Raw genomic sequence first — 7,739 nt, 5'->3', positions numbered from 1 at the left:
ATTTTAATATTTATTATTTAAGGGAACGTTAGATTTATTTAAATGATAGTCTATAATTTATATAGAGAATATGAATTATTAAATAATAAAAATTATATTAAAAATTGTATTAAATTTTATATTTAGATTTATAATTTTTAATTTTAATATTTATTATTTAAGGGAACGTTAGATTTATCTAAATGATAGTCCTATAATTTATATAGAGAATATGAATTATTAAATAATAAAAATTATATTAAAAATTGTATTAAATTTTATATTTAGATTTATAATTTTTAATTTTAATATTTATTATTTAAAGGAACGTTAGGACTATCTAAATGATAGTCCTATAATTTATATAGAGAATATGAATTATTAAATAATAAAAATTATATTAAAAATTGTATTAAATTTTATATTTAGATTTATAATTTTTAATTTTAATATTTATTATTTAAAGGAACGTTAGGACTATCTAAATGATAGTCCTATAATTTATATAGAGAATATGAATTATTAAATAATAAAAATTATATTAAAAATTGTATTAAATTTTATATTTAGATTTATAATTTTTAATTTTAATATTTATTATTTAAGGGAACGTTAGATTTATCTAAATGATAGTCCTATAATTTATATAGAGAATATGAATTATTAAATAATAAAAATTATATTAAAAATTGTATTAAATTTTATATTTAGATTTATAATTTTTAATTTTAATATTTATTATTTAAAGGAACGTTAGGACTATCTAAATGATAGTTCTATAATTTATATAGAGAATATGAATTATTAAATAATAAAAATTATATTAAAAATTGTATTAAATTTTATATTTAGATTTATAATTTTTAATTTTAATATTTATTATTTAAAGGAACGTTAGGACTATCTAAATGATAGTCCTATAATTTATATATAGAGAATATGAATTATTAAATAATAAAAATTATATTAAAAATTGTATTTTAAATTTTATATTTAGATTTATGATTTTTAATTTTAATATTTATTATTTAAAGGAACGTTAGATTTATCTAAATGATAGTCCTATAATTTATATAGAGAATATGAATTATTAAATAATAAAAATTATATTAAAAATTGTATTAAATTTTATATTTAGATTTATAATTTTTAATTTTAATATTTATTATTTAAAGGAACGTTAGGACTATCTAAATGATAGTCCTATAATTTATATAGAGAATATGAATTATTAAATAATAAAAATTATATTAAAAATTGTATTAAATTTTATATTTAGATTTATAATTTTTAATTTTAATATTTATTATTTAAAGGAACGTTAGGACTATCTAAATGATAGTTCTATAATTTATATAGAGAATATGAATTATTAAATAATAAAAATTATATTAAAAATTGTATTAAATTTTATATTTAGATTTATAATTTTTAATTTTAATATTTATTATTTAAGGGAACGTTAGATTTATCTAAATGATAGTCTTATAATTTATATAGAGAATATGAATTATTAAATAATAAAAATTATATTAAAAATTGTATTAAATTTTATATTTAGATTTATAATTTTTAATTTTAATATTTATTATTTAAGGGAACGTTAGATTTATTTAAATGATAGTCCTATAATTTATATAGAGAATATGAATTATTAAATAATAAAAATTATATTAAAAATTGTATTTTAAATTTTATATTTAGATTTATAATTTTTAATTTTAATATTTATTATTTAAAGGAACGTTAGGACTATCTAAATGATAGTCCTATAATTTATATATAGAATATGAATTATTAAATAATAAAAATTATATTAAAAATTGTATTAAATTTTATATTTAGATTTATAATTTTTAATTTTAATATTTATTATTTAAGGGAACGTTAGATTTATTTAAATGATAGTTCTATAATTTATATAGAGAATATGAATTATTAAATAATAAAAATTATATTAAAAATTGTATTTTAAATTTTATATTTAGATTTATGATTTTTAATTTTAATATTTATTATTTAAGGGAACGTTAGATTTATTTAAATGATAGTCCTATAATTTATATAGAGAATATGAATTATTAAATAATAAAAATTATATTAAAAATTGTATTAAATTTTATATTTAGATTTATAATTTTTAATTTTAATATTTATTATTTAAGGGAACGTTAGATTTATCTAAATGATAGTTTTATAATTTATATAGAGAATATGAATTATTAAATAATAAAAATTATATTAAAAATTGTATTTTAAATTTTATATTTAGATTTATGATTTTTAATTTTAATATTTATTATTTAAGGGAACGTTAGATTTATTTAAATGATAGTCCTATAATTTATATAGAGAATATGAATTATTAAATAATAAAAATTATATTAAAAATTGTATTAAATTTTATATTTAGATTTATAATTTTTAATTTTAATATTTATTATTTAAAGGAACGTTAGATTTATCTAAATGATAGTTTTATAATTTATATAGAGAATATGAATTATTAAATAATAAAAATTATATTAAAAATTGTATTTTAAATTTTATATTTAGATTTATGATTTTTAATTTTAATATTTATTATTTAAAGGAATGTTAGATTTATTTAAATGATAGTCCTATAATTTATATAGAGAATATGAATTATTAAATAATAAAAATTATATTAAAAATTGTATTAAATTTTATATTTAGATTTATAATTTTTAATTTTAATATTTATTATTTAAAGGAACGTTAGGACTATCTAAATGATAGTCCTATAATTTATATAGAGAATATGAATTATTAAATAATAAAAATTATATTAAAAATTGTATTAAATTTTATATTTAGATTTATAATTTTTAATTTTAATATTTATTATTTAAGGGAACGTTAGATTTATTTAAATGATAGTCCTATAATTTATATAGAGAATATGAATTATTAAATAATAAAAATTATATTAAAAATTGTATTAAATTTTATATTTAGATTTATAATTTTTAATTTTAATATTTATTATTTAAGGGAACGTTAGATTTATCTAAATGATAGTCCTATAATTTATATATAGAATATGAATTATTAAATAATAAAAATTATATTAAAAATTGTATTAAATTTTATATTTAGATTTATAATTTTTAATTTTAATATTTATTATTTAAGGGAACGTTAGATTTATTTAAATGATAGTTCTATAATTTATATAGAGAATATGAATTATTAAATAATAAAAATTATATTAAAAATTGTATTTTAAATTTTATATTTAGATTTATGATTTTTAATTTTAATATTTATTATTTAAGGGAACGTTAGATTTATTTAAATGATAGTCCTATAATTTATATAGAGAATATGAATTATTAAATAATAAAAATTATATTAAAAATTGTATTAAATTTTATATTTAGATTTATAATTTTTAATTTTAATATTTATTATTTAAGGGAACGTTAGATTTATCTAAATGATAGTTTTATAATTTATATAGAGAATATGAATTATTAAATAATAAAAATTATATTAAAAATTGTATTTTAAATTTTATATTTAGATTTATGATTTTTAATTTTAATATTTATTATTTAAGGGAACGTTAGATTTATTTAAATGATAGTCCTATAATTTATATAGAGAATATGAATTATTAAATAATAAAAATTATATTAAAAATTGTATTAAATTTTATATTTAGATTTATAATTTTTAATTTTAATATTTATTATTTAAAGGAACGTTAGATTTATCTAAATGATAGTTTTATAATTTATATAGAGAATATGAATTATTAAATAATAAAAATTATATTAAAAATTGTATTTTAAATTTTATATTTAGATTTATGATTTTTAATTTTAATATTTATTATTTAAAGGAATGTTAGATTTATTTAAATGATAGTCCTATAATTTATATAGAGAATATGAATTATTAAATAATAAAAATTATATTAAAAATTGTATTAAATTTTATATTTAGATTTATAATTTTTAATTTTAATATTTATTATTTAAAGGAACGTTAGGACTATCTAAATGATAGTCCTATAATTTATATAGAGAATATGAATTATTAAATAATAAAAATTATATTAAAAATTGTATTAAATTTTATATTTAGATTTATAATTTTTAATTTTAATATTTATTATTTAAGGGAACGTTAGATTTATTTAAATGATAGTCCTATAATTTATATAGAGAATATGAATTATTAAATAATAAAAATTATATTAAAAATTGTATTAAATTTTATATTTAGATTTATAATTTTTAATTTTAATATTTATTATTTAAGGGAACGTTAGATTTATCTAAATGATAGTCCTATAATTTATATAGAGAATATGAATTATTAAATAATAAAAATTATATTAAAAATTGTATTTTAAATTTTATATTTAGATTTATGATTTTTAATTTTAATATTTATTATTTAAAGGAATGTTAGATTTATCTAAATGATAGTCCTATAATTTATATAGAGAATATGAATTATTAAATAATAAAAATTATATTAAAAATTGTATTAAATTTTATATTTAGATTTATAATTTTTAATTTTAATATTTATTATTTAAAGGAACATTAGGGCTATTTAAATGATAGTCCTATAATTTATATAGAGAATATGAATTATTAAATAATAAAAATTATATTAAAAATTGTATTAAATTTTATATTTAGATTTATAATTTTTAATTTTAATATTTATTATTTAAGGGAACGTTAGAATTATCTAAATGATAGTCCTATAATTTATATAGAGAATATGAATTATTAAATAATAAAAATTATATTAAAAATTGTATTTTAAATTTTATATTTAGATTTATGATTTTTAATTTTAATATTTATTATTTAAATGAACCGTTAGGATTATCTAAATGATTTATAATTTATATAGAGAATATGAATTATTAAATAATAAAAATTATATTAAAAATTGTATTTTAAATTTTATATTTAGATTTATGATTTTTAATTTTAATATTTATTATTTAAAGGAACGTTAGGACTATCTAAATGATAGTCCTATAATTTATATAGAGAATATGAATTATTAAATAATAAAAATTATATTAAAAATTGTATTTTAAATTTTTATATTAAAGTTTTATTTTTAAAATTGTTTTAGTTTTGTATAAAAATATAAATTTTAATTTTATAAAATTAAATAAATTTAGAATTAATATAAATTTTTTATATTTAAATTTAAAATTATTTTTATTATTATTTATTTTTAATTTAAATTAGGAATAGTTTATGTATATATATATATATATATATATATATATATATATATATAAATTTATATATTAAAATTTATAATTAAATTAATTGTATAATAAATTAATTTTAATATATATATATATATATATATATATATGAATAGAAAAAGTATTTTAAATTTAATTTTGTGAATTTAATTTATTAGAAAAAATTTTGATTTTAGATTTATAATTAATTAAATTATTTAAATATATATAAAGTTTAATATAGGGTATTTATTTAAATAATAAATATTATTAGTTAATTAATATATAATACTTTTAATTAAAATGAAAGTTTTTAATGGAAAATAATTTTATTAAATTTTAATTTAGTGCCAGCAATAGCGGTTAAACTAGATTTAAGAGTTAATTTTTTTAAATATAGTAATTTTATAATTAATAATTAATAAAATTAAATTTATAATGGTGAAATATAATAATTTTATAATAATTAATAATTATTTAATGGAAATTACAAAGATTAAAAAGTAAGACTAGGATTAGATACCCTATTATATTAATTTTAAAAAATAATTAATTATTAAATGTAAAGCATTAAAATTATAAGATATGGCAGTTATATAAAATTTTAGGGGAACTTGTATATTAATTTGATGATCCACGATAGGAAGTACTAATAAAATATTATAAATTATTTTTGTATTGTTGTTTAAAAATTTTGTATAAATATTATAATTAAAATTTTATTATATTTAAAAAAAATTCAAATCAAAATAAAGTATTTATTAGATAATATGAGTTACATTAATAAATAATTTTTGAGTTAGAAGTTTTAATATTTTTAATAAAAAGGATTTAAAAGTAAAATTAATTGTTATATTAATTTGAATTTTTTTTTATATAATGTACAAATTGCCCGTCAATTTCAATAAAATTTGAAATAAGTCGTAACAAAGTAAGAATATTGGAAAATGTTCTTAGATAAAATTTTAGTTTAAATAAAATTTTTCAATTACACTGAAAAGATTAATTTAATTATTAAAATTTTAATTAATTAATTAAATAAAATTTTTTTATTGTTTTAATTAGTATATTATAAAAAGTTTTTATAAAAATTTTATGTTAAAGTAATATTTTAAGAAATAATAAATATATTTATATATATAAGTAATGTAAATGAAATTTTAAAATTTTATAAATTAAAGTAAAATTTTGTACCTTTTGTATCAGGGTTAATTTAAAAATTTTTAATAAATTAAATATCTCGAAATTAAAAGAGTTAAATATATAAAATTTTTTTTGTTGAATAAAAATTATAAATATATATTTAGAGATTAGATGTTATTCAATTTTAATGATATCTAGTTATTTTTGAATTAAATTTAATTTATATATTTTTTAAAGTAAATTTAAATAAAAAAGTTTATTTTAGAAAATATAAATAATTTATGGGATAATCTATAAATTAAATTTATATAATAATTTAAATTAAAATTAAAAAGATTAATTTTAAAATTTAAAAGAATTTAATGAGTATTTAATAATTTATTAATAAATTTTTAATTATAGTAAAATTAATTATATATATTGATTTTAAAAAAAAAATAATTTTAATAATATTAGTTATAATATAATGATTAAATTAGTAATTTAATTTGTATAAATTATTTTATGAATAGTATATATATAAATATATATTTAAGTAACTAGGCAAAATAATTATATTCACCTGTTTAACAAAAACATGTCTTTTTGAATTTAATATAAAGTCAGTTCTGCTCAATGAGGAATTAAATAGCTGCAGTATTTTGACTGTACAAAGGTAGCATAATCAATTGTCTTTTAATTGAAGGCTGGGATGAATGAATTAATGAAATATAAACTGTCTCAATAATATAAAATAAATTTAAATTTTGAGTCAAAATGCTTAATTTTATTTAAGGGACGATAAGACCCTATAGAATTTTATATATTATAAATTTTATAAATTGTATTAATATATTTAGTTGGGAGGATTTTTAAATTTATTTAACTTTAAAATTTTAAAATATTGATTGATAGAATTTTAAATTGAAATATAATTAATAATATAAAAATAAATTACCTTAGGGATAACAGCGTAATATTTTTGGAAAGATCAAATTGAAAAAGGTGTTTGCGACCTCGATGTTGAATTAAAATTAATTATAAATGCAGGTGTTTATAAATTTAGTCTGTTCGACTATTAAAATTTTACATGATTTGAGTTCAGATCGACGTGAGTCAGATTGGTTTCTATCTTTAAAAAGATTTAAGATTTTTGTACGAAAGGACTAAGTTTTAAAAATAATTTTTAATTAATTATTAATAAGTTAAATTATCTTGGCAGAGTAGTGCATTAAATTTAGAATTTAAATAATATATATATAATTATAGATAATAATTTATTTAAATTTTATTTATTTATTAATTACTGTAGTGATAGTATTAATTGGGGTAGCATTTTTAACATTATTGGAACGAAAAATTTTAGGTTATATTCAAATTCGTAAAG

The sequence above is a fragment of the Osmia lignaria genome, unplaced genomic scaffold, assembly GCF_051020975.1.
Source record: "Osmia lignaria lignaria isolate PbOS001 unplaced genomic scaffold, iyOsmLign1 scaffold0142, whole genome shotgun sequence".
Lineage (NCBI taxonomy): Eukaryota > Metazoa > Arthropoda > Insecta > Hymenoptera > Megachilidae > Osmia > Osmia lignaria.
The sequence above is the reverse complement of the archived record's forward strand: the minus strand, read 5'-3'. Positions refer to the sequence as shown.